This window comes from Triturus cristatus, chromosome 3_2 (genome assembly GCF_964204655.1).
Source record: "Triturus cristatus chromosome 3_2, aTriCri1.1, whole genome shotgun sequence".
NCBI classification, from domain to species: domain Eukaryota; kingdom Metazoa; phylum Chordata; class Amphibia; order Caudata; family Salamandridae; genus Triturus; species Triturus cristatus.
Genome location: NC_140584.1, coordinates 368,221,959 through 368,235,028, shown reverse-complemented (window position 1 = coordinate 368,235,028; position 13,070 = coordinate 368,221,959). Strand labels below are relative to the sequence as shown.

Genomic DNA, 13,070 nt, shown 5'->3' with positions numbered 1-13,070 from the left:
CTGTGAGTGGGTGCATGGGTCTCTGAGTGGGACTGTAAGTGGGTGAGAGCCTGAGTCTATCAGTGACTTGGTGCATAAGTCTCGGAGTAGGTCTGTTAGTGGGACTGTGAATAATGCTGTATGGGTGTGTGAGTATCTGAGGGGGGTGTAGGAGTGTCTCAGTGGGTCTGTGAGTGACCGCATAAGTCTCTGAGTTGGTGAGTGAATGCATGAGTATCTGAGTCGGTCTGTGACTGGGAGGGTGAGTGTCTGAGTGGATACCTGAGTCTTTGAGTGGGCGCGTGTATATCTGAGTATGTGAGTAAGTGTGAGTCTGAGTGTATGAGTGACTGAGTGCATAAGTCTCTAAGAGGGTCTGTGACTGTGTGTGTGTCTGAGTGGATCTATTAGTGAACGTGCAAGTGTCTCACTGGGTCTGTCCGTGAATGTGTGAGTGTCTCAGTGGGTCTGTAAGTACATACATGAGTGTGTGAGGGGGTCTGTAAGCCGCTGCGGTCCGTGCAAGTAAACCGGGGTGGGACCGTGAGGCCGGTTAAGGGGATATTTCGAGGGACGATGCAGAGGGAAAATTCAATAAACAATTTTCCCTCTGCATCATTTCTCAAAATCCTCCCTTACCCGGGCCCACCGATGTTACCTGCACAGACCGGGGCTGTCTGTAAGTGGTTCTCGGAGTGGGTCTGTACGTGGGTGCGTGACTCTCAGTGAGTCTGTAAGTGGGTGCATGAGTGCCCAGGTGAGTCTCTGAGAGGATGTAAGAGTCTAAGTGGGTATGAGAGTGTGTGCATGGGTCTCTAAACAGGTGTGTGAGTCTCTGAGTGGGTATGGCAATGGGTGCGTCACTCTCGGAGCGAGTCTGTAAGTGGGTGCATGAGTATCTAAATGGGTATGTGAGTTGGTGCATGAGTATGTGACTGCATGTGTAAGTGTGCGAGTGGGTATGTGAATGGGTGTATAAGTGTCTGAGTGAGTTTGAGTGCGTATATGAGTCTGTGACAGTGACCGGCAACTGTGTCCAAATACATATATATATAATTTTATTTTTCCACCAATATTCGTGAAAACATCACGATAGTCACGATGTCCCCGTGACGGTACATGGTGGGGCCACTCTGGCACGCTCGTCGTCACGAATATCACGTGCGTTTCAAAAAAATCAATTTTGGACACAACTTTTGTCACGAACACCCCCATTTCTCAAACATGGGTTCGGAGTACCTCCACCCTGACCCCTTATGTTAGCTTTGACAGAAATTTTCAGTCCCGGGAACCGTTCTCAATTGATAAAATGGCAGCCGCAACTTTCTGTTCCGGCTGAGCCCAGCCAATCACAACATTCTAGTTGGCTCGCGCATTCGCGATTTACCGCAAAATCGTCACAATTTAACCACGATCACCGCGAAAACGTTGCTAAATATTCACAGGTAGAGATATCATTATATTGTTTGGTTTTAATTTCACAAAAACTACTGAAACGATTTGCACCAAATAACAAAAAGCACAATCTGCGTAACAACATCTACCTTTCTGCCAAATTGGTCGCCAGTAGGTAGTTATAGTTAGGACCTAGTTTCCATAGGAAAAGCATTTATTGGCTTGCCTATAACTTTGACGGCATTTGACCAATCGTGCAGTGGGGAACGAGTAATAGGGGTGCGAAATAAGTGGGCGTTTGTAATATATATATATATATATATATTTATATATATATATATATATATATTTATATATATATTTATAAAATCAGTAACCTCTTACACCTACTCAATAACCTTTATCTCTTTATTTAAGTGCATATAGAGGTGTATGCATATATGTACCTATTAAATACCCTTCTCTCGTATATGTGGTGTAGAAAGACATATGGCATTGTCCGCATATCAATACAAAGAAGAACAATTGCCAATAGTAAATAAGTACAGTATTATAGGTCACCAACACTTGCAAGTACATTTCATGGATGCCTACCTATGATGCCTATATTAACGTCCAATATGGTCTCTCACATGGTAGCGCACTATATAAATGAAACTAAAGAACAAACAACATATACAGGCGGAATGCATTACATTATATGTAATAGATAAGTAATCCTACTAGGATCTTAAATATCCCTTCACAACACAAGCGAACGAGACCATAATGTACATTAATGTCCCGTAATGTCATTTTTAACCATGTTCTCTGTATTTTCTTATATCCTTCAGGGCAATCAAACAAAGACTGCTTCACAATGCTGAAGAGCTGTAGTGTTGAAGAACAATTAGATAAGTATATGTATTCTTTCAGTTTTAAAAACAAAGACCTAAGCGCACAAGGCGCGTTGCCAGTCATAGATCATGTCCAGCATAAAGTGATTTTTCTTCTTTCTTTTTTGCAGGATTGTAACCAATGGAAATCTCCCCCAGAATCCAAGAGGAAGGCATAGAAAAATGGACCAGACCACAAGAACACTGGGAGAAAAATGAAAAGCGCCCGACACGGCAAAGAGCGCTGCCGCACGACGCTATGGGAAACGGGTGAGTGCATGAGGAGGAAGTGATGTGACTTCAGGAAACTGAGGGCGTGAACAACTGGAATGGCAAGCATCTTCCTGTGGGGTAATGCGAGTGTTATTGAGTGCGTGCCCCGCCCCTGCCTCGGTGCACGAACAAGTGTACGAAAACAGGGGAAGACAGCATGCTGGGGTCTCAAAGTCAAGTCCAGACAATTGCACAATTTATGGTGAATGAGCGGATAATAGATGAAAATGAGTGTGCAACACAAACTGATAGAAAGTGCAAGCACTTTGAGTGGCAGAGTGAAGAGAAAAGAGAAGTGGCCCAAAGGTGGGGAAAGATTGACAACCGTTGTGTCAGAAGAACACATTCCTGAAACAATCTGAAAATAGAGCTAACCGAACAGAGTGCTAGTGACAGTGACCAACTAGAGATTCCCTAGTCACAGGTACTCGGCTCTTACGTGGATCTACTTTGCTAAAAGCGAGCCTAATCTGAGAGCTCCTGAAACACAGAATCATCGGTGTTTTTGAAAAACACCCATAAACGATGCAGCCACAATTAAAGATTTAATTATATATTTTATTACCAACTCAAATGACCTAAGCCACACATTGAAATTTTATAATTTGCACTTAGGCGAAGATATTAAGCTTCCATAGGTATCCAGAAGAAGAGAAGAATTTCCCCTTTAGGTACGCAGCTGAATATAGTAGGTTCCTTATTCTATAGTTAACTCAAACTAATATATTTACACTGAGAAGAACAAAAAGTTTCGAAGATTTGCACAGTACTGTCAACAAGTAGATTTTGGATTTTCTTTCTTTTGATATGACTTGAGAGAAAACACAGTGTCAACCATGCCAAAGAGTTGTAAACATTTAGTAGTAGTTGTGGTATTTGCTATAGCCAAGTTAATGATTCATTTACTAATGAGTCTTAACTCTTCTGTCAATCATGCTTAAACCAAAACTAACCAGGCCTATTGATATGAGCAGTGTAGATTTTATCTGAAGATATTACACAAAGATGGCTCTGAAGGGAATTTTTCAGACAATGTTTAATTTAGATTGTTACATGAGTATTACAAAGTTATGAATGCAGAAGATGTCTACATATACAAGGCTAAGCGTAGTGCTTCACAGTAGCTGGCAATATATTTGGCGCTATGATGCCTTCTGTAGCTGTAGTTCTAAATGATTTGTATATCAGATAGCTGTCTTCTTTGGTAGATTGTTTGACTACTAACACGGCTGGTGCTTTAACCATAATAAATAATAAGCTTATGGCTATAAGGGCAATTGTTTTGCAGAACAGGTTCGAGGCATGTGGGCTGCTGAATTCATATCTGTGCATAGATCGCCGCCTAGTGTTGGGTCCGGATGATTGCACATTGTTGTCCTGGAAGAGTCTTCGAAGCATCCTGAGATGGGTGACTCCTCCCCTGGACCACAGTGCGCATGGGCATCCTCTCCATCCCCAGATTGTTTTTTTCCGCCATTGGGTTCGGATGCAACTATCTTAGCTCAACTTCGGAATACTTAGTTTAGGCCAAAAGGCCTATAGTTTTCGTCGGTACAGTTACCGCTCGGTGTCGACTACTAGTCCTAGTGCTCCACACCCTTTTTCAAACTTTCGATTCGACTTGTTCAAAACTTCGACGCTCCACGACGATGGAATCGAGAACTCCGTTCAAGAGGTGTCCGTTGTGCCACGCCAAGTACCCTCACATCGACGTCCACCCGGTCTGTAACAAATGTCTCTCGCCGGATCACGACGAGTCAAAATGCATGGCCTGCGCATGGTTCCGATCCAAGAAAACTCTACGGAACCGACGGGCAGCGAGACTCGAGGCGCAGCAGGCAGCGCCCGCACCCACCAACATATTCAGCACCGAGGACGAGGATGCCGAGAGCGTGGAAGAAATACTATCTAGCCCCGCTTCGGAGCATGGTTCCCGATCGGACGACGATGACGAAGAGCTCTTTCGACGTGAAGAAGCCGTCGACGAGGTAGGGGACATCGACTAAGCCTATGGGGCTGAAGAAGACAGCTCCCCCGAGGAGTTAGGCCAATCCGTCGAAGCGGAGGCCGAAATTAGTCGTCAGGCTCCGGTCGAGGGATCGCCTTCGGGCCTTACCCAAGACCTAATCCATGGTTCCTCGGCCCCGCCTTCCAGCCCGGCACTGAACACTATACAAGAGCCAATATTACCCAAGACGACCGGGTTGTTAAACCCAAAAACATCCATCGCTCCAGTCCCTTCAAAACCGAAAGCGAAACTGGTGGTGGTCGGATCAAGGGCGCCGAAACAGTCCGCTGGCCCGGCACCGACGCCGAAAAAAGTCGTCTGCTCCGAACGCGTACAGAAAGACTTCGGCGCCGAGCTCACCGTAGCAGACGCGGTCGACGCTCAGAAGAGGCGCGCCCTCGTGCACCACAAGGCACCGACACCTTCGGCGCCGACACCGAAGCCCGTCGCCTCCGCAGTCAAAATGGCCGCCTCGGCAACGTCGACGCCTAAAGCACCGATGCCAAAGAAGTCCTCGACTACGTCGACTATCGATGCATCCCTTCAAGCCAGTGACCCCCTTCCGACAAAAAAGTCGGGGTCTGCCTCCACACCTACTACCAAGATGCCCACCAGACCACCATCTCAGTTTGCTGTGCAGCAGGTCTCTGCCTCTCTTCAACGTATCCGGGACCAGGTAGCCCTCCACTCTACCTCGGGTCCCCACACTACCTCATCCGGTACAGTGCACTCGGAGCCCACCAACATCACCTTTGGGCTACCACCGACATCGGCACCGAAACTTTTTCAAATTCGGACACGTGTCCTCCACACACAGTCCACCGCCTCTGGCCTAACGGAACACGACCCTTCAGGGCCACAGTTTATCGATGCCGACACTGGCAGGCTCATGCTCCACAAGCGCAAGATCACGCCAGTCAGGGAAGAGGTGCCATACAAAATTCCTCTAAAACGCAAGCTACCGGCTGAGCAGGAACCAGTGTTGCAAGAACACTTCCATCCCCTCCCACTAGCTCCACAGTCCTTTTCTCCTACCCCTTCTGAATCGGACACAATGCAGGAATATGGTGGGGACGATACCATCTACCCCGGGGACGCAGATCCCGATGACACACAGGATCCTGATCAGGCATGGGATGACCCCACAGACCCAAGTGTCACGCCACATGCTCAGGATGCGCAACTCTACAATATTAAAACTTCTCCTACAGAGGACACGGCCGCATTTAATGCCCTTATCGAACGGGCAGCTGCTCATCATGGGGTGGAACTGCACTCTGACGCCATTGAGGAGGACTTCCTGCTTGACACTTTCGCATCTTCGGAAAGAACTGTCAAGACTCTGCCCATGCTTAAAGGGGTTCTGAAGCCTGCCAAAGACATTTTCAAGGACACCACAAGAGCCCGAGTGTTAAATCCAAGGATTGAAAAGAAATATAAGCCTGCACCTGGTGACCCTAAATACATTAGGGGTCAGTTGCCATTAGACTCTATGGTGGTTGCCAACGCTCGCAAAAGAGCCCACTCACAGACAACTGGTGATGCTCCTCCCCCCGACAAAGAGTCAAAGGTCCTTGAAACATCGGGCAAACGTGTGGCAGCGCAAGCAGCCAATATCCTGCGCATCGCAAATACACAAGCACTCCTGGCACGTTATGACAGGTCACATTATGACACCCTAGAGTCACTGCTCCAACACCTACCAGAGGAGTATAAAGAGTCAGCAGAGCTCCTCATTAGAGAAGGACAACTCCTCACTAATGCGTCCATCAAATGCGCCCTAGACGCAGCTGACACAGCGGCCAGGGCAATAAACACAAGTGTCATGTTACGACGCCATGCCTGGTTACGCATATCAGGCTTCAAACCCGAGATCCAAAACAATATCCTCAACTTACCGGTTAACACAGAATTTTTATTTGGCCCAGACGTTGACACTACCCTAGAGAAAATAAAAAAAGACACAGATACTGCCAAATCTATGGGGGCGCTACAAAGCCAACAATTTCGTAGTGGCTCCTTTTGTCGCACTGGAAATAGGGGAACGTCAAGGGGCCAGGGGTCACAACAACAGTATGCTAAAGGTAGCACACAGACCACCTACGACAAAAACAACAGGGGTGGATATCGTGTATCCAGCGCCAAGGGTAGGGGACGTGGATATGGCAACACCAGGTCCTCCCCAAAAAACAAACAGTGACGCCCTCTCCCTACCCCCCGGCCACTTAACACCTGTCGGGGGACGACTCCAGCTGTTCCTGCCCGCATTGAAGAACATCACCACGGACAGGTGGGTCAGGGACATCATTCAACATGGGTACTGTCTGGAACTAACTTCCACTCCACCCAACATACCACCAAAGCACTGTCCTATGTCAGCCGAACACTTAGATTTACTCCAGCAAGAAGTGCTTGCTATGCTCGCAAAAGGGGCCATAGAAGTAGTACCCACCGCCCAGCAGGGCACAGGAGTGTACTCTCTGTACTTCTTGATCCCAAAAAAGGACGGCTCGCTCAGACCTATCCTAGACCTGCGACCCCTAAACCTATATATACTGTCAGGGCATTTCCATATGCTCACCCTCCAACAGGTTCTCCCACTACTCACTCAGGGGGATTTCCTAGCTACACTAGACCTGAAGGATGCATACTTCCACATACCAATACACCCTTCACACAGGAAATACCTCAGATTCACCATTCAAGGGAATCCCTATCAGTTCAAAGTTCTCCCCTTCGGAGTAACAACAGCACCCAGGGTCTTTACCAAGTGCCTGGCGACAGTGGCCGCACATCTACGAAGACAAAATATTCACGTCTTCCCTTATTTGGACGACTGGCTAGTTCAGGCCAAATCAGCACAACAATGTGCCGCCCACATGTCCCACACCATTCACCTTCTTCACGATCTGGGATTCTCACTAAATTACCCAAAGTCAAGTCTCCAACCTGCGCACGTACAACAGTACTTAGGCGCTACAATCAACACTCTGGCTGCCACAGCTCAGCCAACTTTAGTGAGAATCAACAGCATGCAACTGCTGATCTCAAAATTCAAACCTCAACACTCCCTACCGGCGCGAGTGTTCATGCAGTTGATAGGCATGATGGCCTCCTGCATCTTCATAGTCCCACACGCGAGACTACATATGCGCCCGCTTCAGGAGTGCTTAGCACGTCAGTGGAATCAGGCTCAAGGACAGTTGAAAGACCTAGTGTTGGTGAGCGGTCGGGCATACAACTCTCTGCATTGGTGGAATCCACAAAACCTTTGCAAGGGCCGACCGTTCCAAGAGCCTGTTCCACAAATAATACTGACAGCGGACGCGTCTCTCCAGGGATGGGGAGCTCATGTACTCAATTACACAGTGCAGGGACTATGGACTACACAACAAAAGAAGATGCACATCAACCTTCTGGAACTGATGGCAATCTTCCTGGCAATGAAAGCATTCAAAGTACACCTGTGCAACAAGGTCGTGTTGATCCGGACAGACAACATGACTGCCATGTACTACATACAGAAGCAGGGAGGAACACACTCTCCACAGTTGTCTCATCTGGCTCAGAGCATGTGGAAGTGGGCCATTCAGAGGAACATATTCCTCATGGCAGAACACCTCCCAGGCAAAGACAACCAGATGGCGGATCTGCTCAGCAGACACAGCCACCAGATGCACGAGTGGGAGTTACACCCATCAGTGCTCCAACCGTACTTCCAGCAGTGGGGTCATCCAGAGATAGACCTATTCGCCACAAGGGAAAACGCAAAATGCCAAAGCTTTGCCGCCTGGTTCCCACATCCACAGTCGCAGGGCAATGCGATATGGATGAACTGGTCCGGCAGATTTGCGTACGCTTTTCCCCCAGCGCCCTTGATACCGCTAGTGGCACGCAAACTGCGACAACACTCTCTGACACTCATCCTGGTTGCTCCAACGTGGGCACGCCAGCCATGGTACACCACCTTTCTGGAACTTTCCGTGGTGCCGCATCAAAGGCTGCGGATCAAACCCGCGCTTTTGACGCAGAACCATGGAGAAATTCAACACCCGGATCCGCAACAGCTGAACCTGGCAATCTGGCTCCTGAAGTCTTAGAGTTTGGCTACCTAAACCTGCCACCTGACTGTATGGAGATCATTAAGGAAGCTAGGAGACCCACTACCAGAGCTTGCTATGCAGCCAAATGGAAGAGGTTTGTCATTTATTGCAACAACAACCACATTAACCCACTAGACGCATCTATTCAAAACATAATCTGCTATCTATTACACCTATACCGATGCAATCTGGCATACACCTCAATACGTGTCCATTTAACCGCAATAGCAGCCTACCTCCAAAACAGGCAGCATCTCTCTTTATTTAGAGTGCCTGCCATCAAAGCCTTCTTGGAAGGACTTAAACGGGTGATTCCCCCAAGGCACCCCCCGGCACCGGTGTGGAACCTCAACTTGGTCCTCACCAGACTAATGGGTCCACCCTTTGAACCTCTCCATTCTTGCGAGATTCAATTCCTCACCTGGAAAGTGGCTTTCCTGGTTGCCATCACTTCCTTAAGGAGAGTTAGTGAACTGCAGGCACTAACCATTCAGGAGCCATTTATACAAGTTCACGCAAACCGGGTCGTACTACGTACCAACCCCAAGTTCATGCCTAAAGTAATATCGCAGTTCCACATGAACCAAACCATTGAACTGCCGGTTTTCTTCCAAAACCCACAAAATGACGCTGAGAGGATGCTCCACACACTAGATGTCAAAAGGGCCCTCATGTACTATATCGACAGAACTAAAAACTTTAGGAAGACTAAACAACTCTTTGTTGCCTTCTCTCCACAACACAAAGGCAACGCCATTTCCAAAGCAGGTATAGCCAGATGGATCGTTAAATGTATCCAAATTTGTTATAAAAAAGCTAAACGCACATTAACGATTCCTCCGCGAGCCCACTCAACACGGAAGTTAGGGGCGTCCATGGCTTTCCTGGGAAACATTCCTTTACAAGAAATATGTAGAGCAGCCACATGGTCCACTATACATACATTTACCAAACACTACTGTGTAGATGTACACTCAAAACAGCAGGCTGCTGTAGGACAGGCTGTTCTCAAAACTCTTTTTCAGACTGCTGCAGCTGGCACGGGTGGCCGCCGCTAATAGGAGGTACTGCTGTGTATTCTATGCACAGATATGAATTCAGCAGCCCACATGCCTCGAACTGAATATGCTACTTACCAGTATGCATCTGTTCTTGGCATGTAGGGCTGCTGACATTCATATCGCCCACCCTCCTCCCCGGCGCCTGTCGCAGCTGCAGCTCTCAGAATTACTGTATAGCATGGTCATCACTTCCTGTATCTACTCCATCACTGCCACAATGGCGAAAAACAATCTGGGGATGGAGAGGATGCCCATGCGCACTGTGGTCCAGGGGAGGAGTCACCCATCTCAGGATGCTTCGAAGACTCTTCCAGGACAACAATGTGCAATCATCCGGACCCAACACTAGGCGGCGATCTATGCACAGATATGAATGTCAGCAGCCCTACATGCCAAGAACAGATGCATACTGGTAAGTAGCATATTCAATATCTAACTGCTGAAAGAGGGAGTAAGTAGTATACTGCATGCTTCACATTCAGTTCAGCAATGCTGCAGTGATGTACCTAATACAAGTTCTGAGAGCAACAAGTTAATAAATAAACATGACTAACATTTCTAGTGAGATGAAGGATTTGGAGGGGACAGGTAACTGGGAAGCAATAGGGAACGTATTTTCCAAGATTGGTGAGTGGTTTGGCGGAGAATACTAAGGACAATACTAACCCTGATTTGTGTGGTAGCCTTATTTCTTTTTATAAGATGGATAAAATGGTTTCGGCAAAGGGTGCGTCATATTTTAAGGAAGAGAAAAAGTCATCAGAAACAAGAGGATGAAAAAGGAAGCAAGACCTTGAACTCGAGGACATTCAAATATGGTTTATCAGGAGTTAAAAGGTCTGGAGGAGTCTAGACCCAAACTGCAGAAGTCAACAAGGTTTGTGTAATGGGATATTTCAATGAATGAAAGTGTGATTTGTGGTGATTCCCACAATCACCACAGGTAGGGGCTGAATGGGGTTTTTATATTAAATGTTTTGCATTAACAGATAGACACACAAATGTGATTTGTAGAAGAAATTATATCTTTTATTCATGTTTAGATTGACCATAGCTAAAATAGACCTGCATTGGAAAGGCTAACTTCTATTGCCATCTTGCTTTGTGACACATTAACATTTGAAGGTGAAGCTGGAGTTCGTTTTCTCAAATTCAATGTTCTTTTGTTTCCTTTCCCATGCAAAATCTTTTATTTTCCTTGTGGTAATCATGGAATGATTTATTCGCAAAGACACATGCAGAGTACAGACTGGTCCCTTTACCTCATCTTTTTACAGATTAAACCAGAATGAAGAATGCAGAGAAAAGCTGTATTGTGGAAGGTCCTGAGAGAACAAGCAAACAATTGTATCACCTCACTTTAACCTAATTGGATAATTTCATGAGAACTGTGTGAAGGTGTAGTGATGTTAGAAATGTGTGATTTATGATAGTGCAATCTAGATCAGAGTCAGAGAATGAGCAAAATGCTTACCGATAGAGACTTAGCATGTAGCAGAGTGGAGTAAAAGATATTTAGTACTCTCTTTATGAAGGAGCTGACGTTCTTTGTCTTTCCTTTTGAGGCGTACTTGTACTGGCTCATTCTCCTATTATATGACTTTGATTTGATTGAAGAACATATTAATTGATGCATTCAAATTTGGTCAATCAATTCTAATCTGATTTTGCCTTCTGTAAACTTTTAACCTTTAATAAACCTTTATGGTTTGAAACCGTAACTTTTCTCTGTCTTCATTGTGTAGCATATTGTGCTTCATATTATTTGAATGTAATGATATGATGAATAGCCTCAGTTGTGAACTTCAATTCACCCCATAGTGCTTTATGGGCCCTGACATTTGCACAAGGTAAAGTGCTAACATTTCCATGTAAACAATTTGTTATCTTACTATAAAGCAGGCCAGCATTTAAGGTTACTACTGACTGGAGGAACTTGTGACACCACATTCCACCGTATTCTTCAGACTATCCAATTATTTTGGAATCCATGTTTTACCACATAGATTACAGATGGTAAATGAACCTGGGTATGCTCCTTCTTATAAATGCCCACTAATTAATATGCATTTGCCAAACAACTGTAATTCCTGTCAATATCTCGTAATCTGCCATAACCTTTAGAGTTCGAGATACAGAAGGAATCTGAAGTATTACGTTTCTTTCAATGGCTTCCTATCCAGTCCGGTATCCCAAATTTATTGTTGGGCTGGGACTCTCCTGTCCATTTCACCACGTGTAAAACGTTAAAAAGTGATGTGACCTTAGAGACCTCTTATGTGCTCTTTTGGCTTCGACAAGGCAACTTTACTCTCAGCAGTTGCCACCATGAGTATTAATTCTACACCCTACGGTGCCGGGTTTTTATGGAATTATTGGTTTTGCAGTGCACTGGCAGAAAAACTGGAACTATAAACTGAGGATCCCAGATCTTATTGTCTGTATTCTGTCGTGAACTTTCTAGTACAACACACAGATTACAACCTCAGAACCCCTCTTCATTTGGTCCTAGATGTAGACACACATATTTCACATAATTTCTCAATTAGCAGTCTCCTCATCCTCAAGTTAAAAGAAATGAAACACTTCAACACGACTTGAAGAGTGTATACAATAGAAATGGATGTACTAAAATATACAATCAACATCAGAGACAGTTAGACTTGGGTATTTTTTAAAACTTTCAACATCAAGTTTGGCACTCACTCTGTGTCGCTTAGACAGCTTGTATCCTATTTTCCTCTGATAAATGCAAAAGGAAAGGTTCAGTTCCTTTTCTGATGGATCCATACATAATGAGGAATAAGCCATGGATTCCAGTGGTAAGAAAACTTGGCAAAATGGAAGCCAACTTCTGGTCTCTGCTGACTAAAGCTCCTACAGGCTTAGCTAGATATAACACGCAGCTCTTCCTAGTAACAACACTCTGGTGCTGTGCAGTTGGGTTTGTGCTTGATCTGCCCCATATAGCCAGTAACCTCTGCTGCATGCTTAGAAGGGATACCAGGCCACAGAAGAGTAGGTTTTAAAGGACCCAAGTCCATGCCATTTGGTGTTCAAATATATTTAATGCTTAGCACATAGGGACTTCATTTTACATTCGGTAATACTTTTTAATGTATTAAGATTCACAAAATGCACAAAACAGATTTCTATGTGCTCCTCTTGCCAAAAAAGTACTCCTGCAAATTATCTGCATGAGGACAATCCGTGTAGCCTGTGGAGTGCAAAGCAAGGGGCATTAGGCTGCGGTATGGATAGACATTTTGGTGGTTTTATCATAGTGTGTTATACACTATGTTTTCTCTGTCTGAAAGCAGTGTTTTATTTAAAATTTAGTATACCAGTTTCCAAATTCCCCTTCTGTCAGCCCAGT

General features: G+C 45.6%; 1 long non-coding RNA gene across 1 annotated transcript in view; it reads left to right on the top strand.

Annotated features, from left to right (window-relative positions):
• Window positions 1–11,415, top strand: part of LOC146857390 (uncharacterized) — a 46,126-nt gene extending 34,711 nt beyond the window's left edge. Inside the window, exons 4-5 of the long non-coding RNA XR_014979901.1 lie at window positions 2,208–2,519; window positions 10,972–11,415. This is a non-coding gene — a long non-coding RNA (uncharacterized LOC146857390). The remainder of the gene's footprint in view (window positions 1–2,207; window positions 2,520–10,971) is intronic.
• The last annotated feature ends 1,655 nt before the right edge of the window (window positions 11,416–13,070 follow it).